Source organism: Lonchura striata, chromosome 28 (genome assembly GCF_050655825.1).
Source record: "Lonchura striata isolate lonStrDom1 chromosome 28, ASM5065582v1, whole genome shotgun sequence".
Classification (NCBI taxonomy): Eukaryota; Metazoa; Chordata; class Aves; order Passeriformes; family Estrildidae; genus Lonchura; species Lonchura striata.
This window is the reverse complement of record NC_140730.1, coordinates 1,446,893-1,459,807: the sequence shown is the minus strand read 5'-3', so window position 1 is coordinate 1,459,807 and position 12,915 is coordinate 1,446,893. Positions and strand designations below refer to the sequence as shown.

The following is a 12,915-nucleotide window of genomic DNA, read 5'->3' as shown; positions in this document are numbered from 1 at the left end:
GCCTGGGATAGTGGAAGGTGTCCCTGCCTGTGGCAGGGGGTGGAATTTGATGATTTTAAGGTCCTTCCAACCCAAAGCAGTGTGGGATTCTGTGAAATTATTGAGTGTTATTGAGCACCTCCATTATGGTAATCAAACACTAATTTGGCAAAAACCAGACATCCTCTCAAAAATGATCAATAGGGATGTAACCAAAATGTATTAAAGGCTAAATATTTATCTGTGTTCTCCATTATCCATCTGTGATTGCAAAGGAACATTTTCTTGAGCAGTGGAAGGGCAGGTTAGTCCGTGGCCCTGACAGCATCGATCACTCCCTAATGCTCTGTTCCACACTGGCATCGATATTTTTGTGCCTAATGCAGGATCTGAAACTCAAGTAGACTTCAAGGCACTTTTCAGCAAATATAAGGCTGTATCTTGAGAAAAAAAAAAAGTAAAGAGGAGAAGTTCCTCTGGGTTAAAACCTTGCTGGTTGTGCTGGCTGGAATTCTGTTTTTCAGCTGTGCTGGAGGAGCTGTTGCTGAGGGGCTCCTGAGGGCTTGGAGCGAGGCAGTGCACAGCAGCAAATTCAAAATCGGGGGATTTTTTGGGAGCAGCCTTCATTTTGTGACAGTGACCGGCTGTGACCTCGCTGCTGCTTCACTTTGTTCTCTTTTGGGCTCAACTCCTCATATTTTGTGAAACAAATGTGATCCCAGGGGTGCCCCATCCCTGGGGTGTCCCTGGGTGATCCTTAATGTCCCTTCCCACCCAAACCAGCCTGGGATCCCGTGAGCTCGAGGTGGCAGCTGATGTGAGTCTCTATTATCAGCATCTCTGGAGTTCATATTGAAAATGCTGCTGTGATTTGTTTGAAATGATTTGCATTTTGTGGTGCTGGGGGTGAAATCCAGGAATGAGGCTCTGTGAGGCTCTCCAGCAGTGTTTGTGGAGCACTGATCAGCCCCTCTTGATCATTTTGTGGTTTACGTTTTGGCCTGCTCTCCTTGGGACTTTCTAATTTCTACAGTCGTAACCAAGCGTTGATAACAGCCTTGTTTTGCAAATAATTTCTCGGGAATTAAAAATTCTTCCCCTCGTACCAGAACAATCCTTTGCAATCAAACAACAACACCACACGCCCACAAAAAACAGCTCTTAAATAATGAAGTGGAGGAGTGTTGCAGCTTGAGGCTGCAGCAAGAATTCCCCAGCCCTGGCTGGAAGTCTCTGCTTCACAGGCAGGTTTTCTCCAAGTGCCTTTTCCTTCCTTTGCCTGCTCCATCACTTTTCCTGATGATTGGGAAAATCTCCTCTGTGCTGTCCCTGCTGAGCTGCTCGCTGGTGGTTTTCCTCTGCTTACTTATCACTCCAGAGCAGTAAGATGTGTTAACTGCACACTGCAGCTCTGTCAGATGAATTCTCAATTAATTCTGGTACCCAGCTATTACTATTTATGTGAATATTATTTTCCTTGGACGGCCGAGGTCTCGGAGGGGAGGGAATTGGAGTTGATATCCCAAAAAATATGAATTTCCAGGCAGATGGTGATAGCTCCCACCTCAGACAGAGGAGCAGTTGCTGGTGACAGGATGGGGCCTCTTCAGACCTGTTGGAGGAGCAGCTGGTGAAGCTGTGCAGGAGATTTTTCCAGCTCTGGAGCCTCAAAGTGGGATTTCAACATCTGTAAGCTGGATTAAAGGAGTAAAAAACCTCCGTGGGAGAAGGGAAGGCAGGGATTGTTTCATACCCTGACTTCTCACTTTTTGATTCCTTGCAGAGTCTCGGTGTGGATTGGATTCCTGGCAGCAAGAGGGCTAGAAAATATCTGATTTAATATTTATTTAATATCTTAAATATTGCACAAGTTTCCAGCAGCCAGCTCAGACTCAAATGTCTGATTGACCTTCTCCTTGTAATTAGATTTGCCTCTGGTTCAGGGAGATGATTGTGCTGAATGAGCCTTTTGCATTCGAAGAATTTGGACTCTGAGGATATTTTGGATATTTTTGGTACCTGAAGGGTTGACTGATGCCACGTTTTCAAGCCACAAACAACTTTCTGTAGGTTTTGGCCACTCTGAGGGCAGAGTGAGGTGGCCCTGAACCCCAAAGAGTGCAAACATGCCCTGCTTGGCTCCTAATTTACGAAACTTGTAGGGTTACATAACTGAATTTTCTTTCTTTAGCTAAAAATAAAAAATGGAACATAAAAGCTATTTTCATCTTCCTTAATGAGGGCATCTCTGCTTTTATTTCAACTTTTCTGAGGCATTTCAATAGGAGGGATGGGGATGGTTGAGGAGCTTTTTATTGAAGCTGGACGAATGTTTCCTGGCGTTCTCCATCAGTTCCCTGCTCAGAAGGAATATTTGCGTTAAAAAAGAAGGTCCCTTTTAACTCAGCCTTTTCTGTGATAAATTTATTTATTTTTAGGTTGGTTTGTAGTAATTAGCATTGCACCTCAGCTGTGTGGGGCAGGGCTGTGTCTCTGCTTTTTGGGGTTGGTTTTGGGGGTCGATTTTTGGGTTTGCTTTGTCTCCTGCTCTCCTTTGTCACCCAAGTGCCCAAAGTTTGACGATAACAAAGAAAAGTGATCCTCGCCTCCCAATTCTCTGCACAATTCATTGTTACCTAATAACACTCACAAAAATAACATTTTCCGAGTGTCGAGCTCCATCTAAATAGAACCAAAAAGAATTCTTTCCCTTCTGCATATCAATAATAATAAAATAATAAAGAAGCTTCCAGCAGGAGCCTCTCCTCTGCTCTGCTGAGTTACCAGCAGCATCCACGCTGGAAGCCTGGCGGGGAAGGAGGTGCCACTCCGAGCTGCCAGGGGCTGGGGTTTGTTTTTCATTTTCAGAGCTCTCAAATCAGGTTTGGCTTTTTCATTTCCAAAGCTCTCAAATCAGGTTGGGTGCCTGTTGTAGCTTTGCTTGGCTCCCTGCCCGGCGATAGAGCACAACTCGGAAGAATAGTCACTATTTTAAGGCTCCAGTTTGCTGTATCCTGTTTTTGCTGCTCAGTTGTGACTGTGAAGTTTTAAACAGTAAACCTTTGTTCACCAGAAATAGCAAAAGTGCTTTTAAACACCGAGTCGCAGCCTTTGCATTAAGTTTAATGCTTTATTATTATGGCTTTGTTTATTTATTTAAATCCTGCAAGGTGCGTTCTTAACGATTCTTTGCCCTCGGCCACCCAATGATTCATATTCATTCGTTTTGGGGGGAAAAATGCAGTTTTTCTCTGTTTTTACTGTTCAGAGATTAGAAAAGAAACAAACCAGAAATAAGGAATAAAAAATAAACACAGCATTAAATTACCTCCCCTGTCCTCTCCTCTTTCTGGTTTGTTTTCTTTGGGTTCACAAGAGAAAATTGATTTTTCTTGTGAAAAAAAAAAAAAAATCGTCTTTTTCTTATTTCTTTAAAAAAAAAAAAAAGATTAGAGTGTGCTGTGGATTTTGGGGGTTGTAAATAGTGTTGGGGTGTGAGATCTTTGCACTGACAGGAATTGGAGGAGGCAGCTGGGGGAGAGCTGCGAGCCCGGGTGATTTTTACAGCCCCGTTTCCTCACGGTTTTATGGCTCAGGCGAGCTGGGGAGCTGCTTGCAGCTCCTGAAGGAGAATCTAATGGGGCCTTGGAATTTGGAGATGACTCATAAGAGGACAAAACAATCCAGTTAAGTGATTTGAGGTCTTAAATAATCTCTTCAACAGGAAGGTGAAGAAAACATGAACTCATGAGTAATAATTGGCTCTCCTGGAGTGCTCCAAGTGCAGCGCTGGGGCTTGGCCAGGGCTCAGCTGATTCCTGCTCTGCTGATCAATAACAGCTCAGCTCTTGTGAATGGAATCTGAGCTGATTCCTGCTCTGCTGATCAATAACAGCTCAGCTCTCGTGAATGGAATCTGCTGGGCTGGAATGCTCTTAGCAAAGGGTTCTTTGGATTGCAGTTCTGAGTTGGGATTCTTGGCGTGTCCTGAGCGTGGCCAAGAGTTGGGCTGGATCCTGATGGGTCCCTGCTAACTCAGCCTGTTCTGTGAGAAATTCAGTTTATCTTGATCCTGATGGATCCCTTCTAACTCAGCCTGTTCTGTGAGAAATTCAGTTTATCTTGATCCTGATGGGTCCCTTCTAACTCAGCCTGTTCTGTGATAAATTCAGTTTAGCTTGATCCTAATGGGATCCTTTCTAACTCAGCCTGTTCTGTGATAAATTCAGTTTAGCTGGATCCTGATGGGTCCCTTCTAACTCATCCCTTTCTGTGATAAATTCAGTTTATCTTGATCCTGATGGGATCCTTTCTAACTCAGCCTGTTCTGTGAGAAATTCAGTTTATCTTGATCCTGATGGGTCCCTTCTAACTCAGCCCTTTTTGTGATAAATTCAGTTTAGCTGGATCCTGATGGGTCCCTTCTAACTCAGCCTGTTCTGTTAGAAATTCAGTTTATCTTGATCCTAATGGGATCCTTTCTAACTCAGCCTGTTCTGTGATAAATTCAGTTTAGCTGGATCCTGATGGGTCCCTTCTAACTCATCCCTTTCTGTGATAAATTCAGTTTATCTTGATCCTGATGGGATACTTTCTAACTCAGCCTGTTCTGTGAGAAATTCAGTTTAGCTGGATCCTGATGGGTCCCTTCTAACTCAGCCTGTTCTGTGAGAAATTCAGTTTAGCTTGATCCTGATGGGTCCCTTCTAACTCAGCCCTTTTTGTGATAAATTCAGTTTAGCTGGATCCTGATGGGTCCCTTCTAACTCAGCCTGTTCTGTTAGAAATTCAGTTTAGCTTGATCCTGATGGGTCCCTTCTAACTCAGCCATTTCTGTCATAAATTTACTTTAGGTTGATCCTAATGGGTCCCTTCTAACTCAGTGTAGTCTGCAACAAATTTATTTTAAGTTAACTCTAATGGGTCCCTTTAAGTCAGACTTTTCTGTGAGAAATTTATTTTAGGTTGTTTTATAGTGAGTGCTGTGTTGCACCTCAGCTGTGTGGGGTAGGGCTGTCTCTCCTTTTTGGGGTTCCTTTTTGGGGTTGTTTTTTTGGGTTTGCTTTGTCTCCTGCTCTCCAGAAGTCACCCAAGTGCCCAAAGTTTGATGATAACAAAGAAGAAGGGATCCTTGCCTCCCAATTCTCTGCTTCCTGGAGATGCAGCCTGCAAAAATGAGTGGTTTGAGTTCCAAATCCAGAGGGTGGGAATGCCTTGCTCAGGATATCACAGACTGGAGGTGACCATCACCTCCTGCTCCTCTGTCAGAGCACAGAATTTGCAGTTCTGCATTAATTCTGGAGAGGTTTTTCAGCAGTGCAGGGGCCTCCTGCAGGTGTTGCAGCCTTTGAGCCCTCAGGATTTTCCTGGGAAGCCACTGGAAGTGCAGGATTGAAGCAGTGCTATCAGGTAACTTCAAAAATAATCAGATTTACAAAGTCTCAGGTCAGCTGTCTCTCTGTGCCCTTCCCTGTGCCTGGCAGTTTTTATTACTCTCATGATGAAAACACCTTTTTCTGAATCCCAGTTTATTTTTCCATGGAGCTCCTGTTTCATTCCAGGAGATGGAAGAGGAGGATTTTGCTCTCCCTTTGCTCCTGGTCCTTGGAGGTGTCACCTCATGTTTAGTTGTTAATTTTTGAAGTTTTGGAGAAGATGTGGGTGTTTTAGTGGTGGAAAATTAAAATCCCTGAAAATCAAGGCTGGCCTGGTGCTCTCAGCTCAGCTCTGAGCAAGGAGTTGCTTGGGAAGTGTCTCGGTGGCAGCAACAAAACTGCTGCTCTTTTGTGGCTGCTAAATTCCAAGATATTACAACAGCTTCCTTCCCTTTAAAAAAAAAAAAAACCAACTAAAAAACGAACAAAAATGCTTTTTTTTCTGGCCTTTTCCTGCATTTTTGTTCTTCCTGGCTGCGTTTGCTTGGCCCCAGAGCCGTGTTTGTGTCCTGACAGGGCGATGGGATAATGGAACAAATCCTCAGAAGTGGCTGCAGTGACACTTGTGGTGCTGGAGGAGTAAACAATGATGTAGCAGTTCCACGAGCCGGGGGGTCACATCCAGTTCATCCCATATGTCTGCAGTTTTTCGGGTTAATTTTCACTTTGTTTCTCCGTAGACATTTGGCTTCCTGTTTTGGCTTTGCTTGTCCCATTCCCTGCAAAATCCATCGCTCCAGGACACCGGGATCCTCGGGAGCCCTGCAAGGATTGGCACAGGCAACAAGGGAAACTTTCCCTGGGCTTGTCCTCACTCCTGTCCGGAGCCAGCCTTCAAATCTTCACTTTCATGACAACTAAAAACACCCTGGAAATTCAAAACACACCCCCCCCAAACCCGTTGCAAAACATTTTGTTCCAAGCTGCTGCTGGAATCTCTGAGGTCCCAGGCGAGGCAGGCAGAGCAGCTGCTCTCGCTGTGGATTATCCCTTTCCTCTCAACTTCAGCCTTCATTTCCTCTCCCCTCCTTCCCGGGAGGAACAGCTGCGCCTTTGGAGCTCTGCTGCTCTTGGAGCAGGGCTGGAGAGCGCAGGAAATGGGTGACTTTGGAAATCTGCCTCTTGCCGAGTGTGACAGCCCGGGCAGGGAGAGGCAGGGCTGCCCTGCTCCTCATCCTGCCCCCGGGGCTGGGCAGAGCCCGGGAGCTGCTCTGCCTCCCCTTCCCTCCTCCTCCGGGACCCTGAAATGTGCATTATTCCCAAACCCAGCCTGCTTTGAGCCCCACATCCAGAGGGTGAGAATCCTGAGGGTGCTCAGGTTGTCACGAACCCACTCCATCACCTCCTGCTCCTCTGTCAGGGCACGGAATTTGCAGTTCTGCCCAAATTCTGGAGAGGTTTCCAGCAGCTGCAGGGGCTCCTTGGGGCACTGCTGGGGTTTCAGAGCCCCTTTTTTATCTCCCAGCTGACAGCAGCTGGAGCTGCGGATATCTTTTATCTCCCTCTGGCTCAAGCCCTTTCCTAGAGGATCAGGGTGTTTTATCACAGATTTTGAGCTGTGGTTTGCTGTTATCACACCTTTTCCTTTCTCTGAAAGACAATTTCAAACATGTGGCTTTGCACCATAAGATTTATTCCCCCTTGTTTATCAGGGCATTGAAGATAAACTCCATTATTGACACATTACAGCTGCCTGCTGAGGTGCAAATATTGCTGTTACTACAGCTCATAATATTATTTTTTAATTACATGGGAAATTAGAATAAAAAGCTAAACTTGCAAATCTATCTCTTCAGCCACCTATTGAATATTTGATAACAGCGTGAATGAATTTATAGCAGTAACATGTAAATAATGGAAGTATTTGTAATTATTTGCAATAAATTATCCAAAACATGATAAAATTATAAAAACAAGCAGTATTCACCCAAGCTTTAAAAGCATTATAGAGACTAAAAAGTCCAAAAGTCTTCCCAGCCTTCATTCATCTCCTCTGGGAGCAGCAGGATATTTTAATTCATTTATCCTCACTCCCTAGGTGGGATCCAGAGGTGCTGGTGGCTGGAATATTTGGAATATCTTCATTTATCCCCAATTTCCCTGGATTGCTCCAGGCTTGGAGCTCCACTCAAACTTTGAGTTGCTGATGGGAGAATTAAACCTGCAGGGAGGGACTGTGAGGAGTTGCAGAACAAAAAATCCCAACTCCCCCTGCTGGGATTATTCCCATTTCCCAGGAGAATCCCTGGGATGGGACCAGTTTGGGATCTAAAACCAACTCCTCTCCCCCTGGAACTTGTTCTGTGCTCAGAACTTTGTGTCTGCTCATTATTGATTTGAATTTTCAGCTCGGGGATGTGGAGAGGCACCGTCTGGAATTAACAAAAGTGTGGCCAACACAGAAATTCCTTTTTCCTTGGTTTACCAGGATTTTCTCTTACTCATTTCTGATTCTTTCCTCACTGCATTAAAGAAACCCCGGGCAGTTTTCAGGGAGGGTGGGCTCACAAACCAGCAGTTATTTCAATGTTCATTCATTTTTATTTTCAATGTTTATTCATTGCCACTCAAATTTTACTAATAATTTGAGTCAGCAAGCGTTGAGTTTTTAAAATTCAAATTTGAATGTGAATTTTGGACTGTTAACAGAAACAGGTTCCCTTGAGAAGCCAAAGTCTGGGTGTTTGGAGGGTTTTTGGCACCTTAGAAATAATTAAAGGATTAATGTGATTTGTAGCTGGTGGCTGCCACTAAATCTAACCCCCAATCATTAAATGCTGTTAAGGTCTCTTTCTTTTTGAACTTTTATTTGCTTTTCTTATCAATGAATGGGGAGGAATCTCCCTTTGAAGGCGCCACTCCCCTGGGATGGGTTTGTTTGATTTGCTGTTTAAACCCAGGATTTTGGGGAGCCTCTTTTTCTCCTGCTTCCCCTCTGACAAATTCCTGACATCCCAAATCCCAAATCCTGCAGCAGGGCTGGCTGCTCCAGGTGAGAATTCCTGGGAAATTCATCCCTGTCCAAGCAAACCCAGCTTGGCACAACGGGATTTCCCAGTCATGCAGCCTCTAAAACTCCCACTAAATCCTAATTAAGCTTTAATAATTCTTTTCTAATTTTAATCTGCGCCGGTTTTGCTGCTTATTAGGCTGGAGGTGCTAAAGGAGAAGGGTTTTTTTTAAGGGTAAAAAATGAAATTATAAGAAAGCTCGACGTGGAAACTGCAAGGCAGTGCAAAAGCTGTTATCACCAAATCTTTGCTTCCTGTAGTCATCAGATATCTGGGGTTTTATCAAACGGACACTCCACCCTTTTATTATCGTGCTGGCAGTCCACATTTTGTCTGTTAAAAAAGGCATTTTTAGAAAAACCTTTACTGTGGATTTGGGTTGATTGACAAAGCCAAAACTGCCAAACTTCCCAGTGGGTTCTGCGCACAAATTTGTAATTTACTCCGAATTTTTCAGGGAAGAATTTCAGCAACTTGAAGTATTGCATTCTTAATAAATGCTTCATTTAATTCCTATCAGCATATTAGAAAATCTATAGAAAAAAACTGGATTTGTATTTAGGGTTTTGTTTCTGTCTTTATTTATTATTTTTTTAATTGTAGAACTTTAATCTCTCCGTACAAACACAGCTGTGTGTCCAGCAAATGGTAACCCAAATGAAAAAATTGATGTATTTTATATTAATGTTCACATCAATTATGTGATTTTTCATGATTAAATTGGATTTTAAAGAAAAAAAAAAAGAGGATTTAAAGTTAAGTAGAATAAGAGAAAGGCTGGTGGAAGGAAAATTACAGATTCCATCTGGACCTGGTGTTTGGGGAGCATTTCTTCAGAATAAGAAAAAACGCACAAGAAGAAAAGAACAAGAAAACCAAGCAGAAATGAAGTGGTTTAACGAGCAAAAGCTGCTTCCTTACCAAAAGCTTCCTTGGGAAGGAGCTGGGATATTTTGCAATATTTTCAGCTGTCAGGGAGCTGCTCTTGGCCACACCACAGAGAAATGGAAAAGCTGCGGTGTAGAGCCACCAGAAATTCTGGTGTTCACGAAATTAATAAATCTGGTGAGCACTCAGTAATTCCTTATCATCCTCCCCTGTCTAATTCATCCAGAATGCAAATGGCACTAATTGAATCCAGCCCCAGGAGATAACCCTGGGGCTGCCCTGGGACTTGTTAACGTTTTCAGAGTAATTGGAATTTTTCTGTTAAGAAAAGGCTGTTCCTTTTTGTTATTTTCTTTTCAGTTCAAACCCCTCTCTCAAATCCTCATCCCCAGTTGTGCCATGTACCTGCTCCTCCTCGCAGGGTGGATGGAGAGGAAAATGAATTTTCATTTTGGTCCCAGCATCTGTTTTCCTGAGGGGTGGGGAGGCCCTGGCACAGAGTGCCCAGAGAAATTGTGGATTTCCCATCCCTGCAAGTGTCCAAGGCCTGCTGGAGCACCCTGGCATAGTGGAATTAAATAATATTTAAGGTCCCTTCCTAAACTTTATTCTGGATTTTGATGCTGCTTCCCACTGAGGTATCTGAGAGAAATTTGCAGCTTTTTTTTTTGTTTGCAGAGAAGGGAAAAACTGGAGCTGATTTCACTCCTGATTTCTGCTGGAGTGACAGCAAGCTCCTAAGATTCAAACAAAGTTTTCCTCAAGCTCCTAAGATTCAAACTAAGTTTTCTCCAAGCTCCTAAGATTCAAACAAAGTTTTCTCCAAGCTCCTAAGATTCAGACAAAGTTTCTTTCAAGCTGCTAACATTCAACCAAAGTTTCCTTCCAGTTCCTAAGATTCAACCAAAGTTTCCTTCCAGTTCCTAAGATTCAAACTAAATTTCCTTCAAGCTGCTAAGATTCAAACTAAATTTCCTTCCAGCTCCTAAGATTCAAACAAAGTTTTCTTCAAGCTCCTAAGATTCAACCAGTTTTCTCCAAGCTCCTAAGATTCAAACTAAGTTTCTTTCAAGCTCCTAAGATTCAAACAAAGTTTTCTCCAAGCTCCTAAGATTCAACCAAAGTTTTCTCCAAGCTCCTAAGATTCAACCAAAGTTTCTTTCAAGCTGCTAACATTCAACCAAAGTTTCCTTCCAGCTCTAAGATTCAAACAAAGTTTCCTTCAAGCTGCTAAGATTCAAACAAAATTTTCTTCCAGCTCCTAAGATTCAAACTAAATTTCCTCCAAGCTGCTAAGATTCAAACAAAGTTTTCTCCAAGCTGCTAAGATTCAAACGAAGTTTTCTTCCAGCTCCTAAGATTCGAACTAAGTTTTCTTCCAGCTCCTAAGATTCAAACTAAGTTTCCTTCGAGCTGCTAACATTCAACCAAAGTTTTCTTCCATCTCCTCAGATTCAAACGAAGTTTCCTTCCAGCTCCTCACATTCAACCAGCGTTTTCTTCCAGCTCCAAAGGCGGAGCTGGAGGCGCTCAGGACACAAATCCTGCTCTGCTTCCACTTGATCCCCCAGATTGGGAGTGGCAGTTGTTGATGGGCTGCAGCAGTCGCTGCTCTCCTTTCTGGCACGCAGCTCCAGCAGCCTCCATCCTGCTCAAATCACCGAGCAGCCCGCTTCCCCAGCTCTGGGTTCGCCTCATTTCCATGCAAGTGCAGCACAAAGATAAATGCTCCTGACCTCCCTGGACTGTGCTGCTTTGAGGTGGGAATATCCTGAGAAAAACCCAAAATCCTAAAAGAAACACAAAGCCACCCCCTCCTCCCTGGGTGCCTTTTGGAGGTTCTTGAAAGGAAACCAACACCTGTTGAAATAGTTACTTCAATGTTTGGCCCAAATCCCAAAAAAGGCTTTTTTTTTTTTTTTTTTTTTTTCCTATTTTTTTAACAACAAAAACATATGCAGGGGCCAGGGAAAAAGCACAGCTAGTTCTGTTATTGTGCTTTTTGTGCTCTGAGTTGGAGGGGCTGTGACTCATTAAGTGATACTAACACAGGGTTTCTCTAATTTCATGTCTTGCTTCAGGAATTGCGTGGCAAAATATTGCACAAGAAAAGCAAAGGGGCCTTTCCTGCTCCTCACATGGCACCTTTCTGAGGCATTTGATAGGGAAAACTGGGAATATTTTACAAATCTTCAGGCTGAGGGGTTTATCTGCCCTCAACCACTTTGTGGGAGGTGTCTTGCCCTATGCTCTGAGGTTTTGGAGCATCCTGGCAAAGGCTGGACAGGACCTTGGAGCTGTTTTCCTGATCCTGGCATTCCATGGGGAGGTTTCATCTCCAGAGTCACTCCTAAGTCAGGGATTACTTTGGTCCCTCAGCTCAAGCCCAGAGATTCTGTGCAGTTGGAAATTGCTGCCTTCTGGGGGAAATTCTCTGCATGGAGAGTCTTTGAGTTTTCTAGGAATTGTTTGAATGTCAGGAAAGTGCGTGAGCTGTCCTCAGGGTGAGCTTGTACTCAGGGACTGTTCCAATATAAAATTCCTCCCTGGGAGGGTGGGAGGCCCTGGGATGGAATTCCCAGAGCAGCCGTGGCTGCCCCTGGGTCCCTGGGATGGTGGGAGGGGTCCCTGCCCGTGGCAGGGCTGGGGTGAGATGATCCTTAAGGTCACTTTTCCAACCCACATTGTTCTGGAATTCTGTGATCCTCCATGGATACTCTGTGATCCTCCATGGATACTCCCCAAGGTGTTGGCCTGGAGTAAACAGGCTGGGCCTTTTCTCTGCAACCCTGCCTGGGTGCTGGCAGTGTGGGGTGGGCACCTGGAGCAACCCTGGACATGCTTGAACATCCTTGAGCACTCCTGAGCACCCCTGAGCTCCTCTGAGCACCCCACAACAACCCTGAGCACCCCACAACAGCCCTGAGCACCCCTGAGTTCCTCTGAGCACCCCATAACAGCCCTGAGCTCCTCTGAGCACCCCATAACAGCCCTGAGCACCCCTGAGTTCCTCTGAGCACCCCATAACAGCCCTGAGCACCCCTGAGCTCCTCTGAGCACCCCATAACAGCCCTGAGCACCCCTGAGCTCCTCTGAGCACCCCATAACAGCCCTGAGCTCCTCTGAGCACCCCATAACAGCCCTGAGCACCCCTGAGCTCCTCTGAGCACCCCATAACAGCCCTGAGCTCCTCTGAGCACCCCATAACAGCCCTGAGCACCCCTGAGTTCCTCTGAGCACCCCATAACAGCCCTGAGCTCCTCTGAGCACCCCATAACAGCCCTGAGCACCCCTGAACATCCCTGAACACCCTGAGCACCCCTGAACATCCCTGAGAACTCCCGGACACCCCTGAACAACCTGAGCATCCCTGAGCACCCCATATCTCCTCTTAGCACCCCATAACAGCCCTGAGCACCCCTGAGCTCCTCTGAGCACCCCTGAACATCTCTGAGCTCCCGTGAACATCCCTGGGAATTCCTGGACACCCCTGAACAACCTGAGCACCCCATATCTCATCTGAGCACCCCATAACAGCCCTGAGCACCCCTGAGCTCCTCTGAGCACCCTGAACATCCCTGAGCACCCTGAGCACCCCTGAA

At 45.0% G+C, this 12,915-nt stretch overlaps 1 protein-coding gene across 9 annotated transcripts in view; it reads left to right on the top strand.

Moving 5' to 3' along the window:
- The window catches only part of CRTC1 (CREB regulated transcription coactivator 1), a 57,788-nt gene that overhangs the window by 6,416 nt on the left and 38,457 nt on the right, over positions 1–12,915 (top strand). The gene's annotated exons all lie outside the window — the stretch shown is intronic.